A 603-nucleotide genomic window follows, 5' to 3' on the forward strand; every position below is an offset into this window, starting at 1 on the left:
GGATCAACCCTGGTTCAATGGAGAGTGCAGGAGGGCATGCCAGGAGCAGCACCAGGCATACCTGAAGATGAGTAAATACAGTGTGGAGCTGGAGGAACACAGCACATCAGGCAGCATCAGAGGAGCAGGAAAGTCAATGTTTCGAGTTTACACCCTTCGTCAGGACTGGGGACGGGGAAGGGAGCTGGGAAATAAACAGAGAGAGGAGGGGTGGGGCTGGGGTAAGGTAGGTGGGATGGTGATGGGTGGATGCAGGTAGGGAGTAGTGGAAATTGGTCAGTGAGTTGGGAGGAGCGGATAGGTGGGAGAGAAGATGGACAGGTTGTGTCAGGTCAAGGAGGTGGAGATGAGAGGGAGGGTTGGTCATGGGATGAGGCCGGGGGTGGGGAGATTTTAAAACTGGTGAATTCCATGTTTAGGCCATGGGTTGTAGGCTCTCGAGGCAGAATATGAGGTGTTGTTCCTCCAGTTTGCAGGTGGTGTCATTGTGACACTGGAGGAGGCCCAGGATGGACATGTTACCCAGGGAGAGAGAGGGGGAGTTGAGATGGTTGGCGACTGGAAAGTGTTGTCATTTGTCACTTACAGAGCGCGGGTGCTCCA

Source organism: Rhincodon typus, unplaced genomic scaffold (assembly GCF_021869965.1).
Source record: "Rhincodon typus isolate 14 unplaced genomic scaffold, sRhiTyp1.1 hic_rhity00006978, whole genome shotgun sequence".
Lineage (NCBI taxonomy): Eukaryota > Metazoa > Chordata > Chondrichthyes > Orectolobiformes > Rhincodontidae > Rhincodon > Rhincodon typus.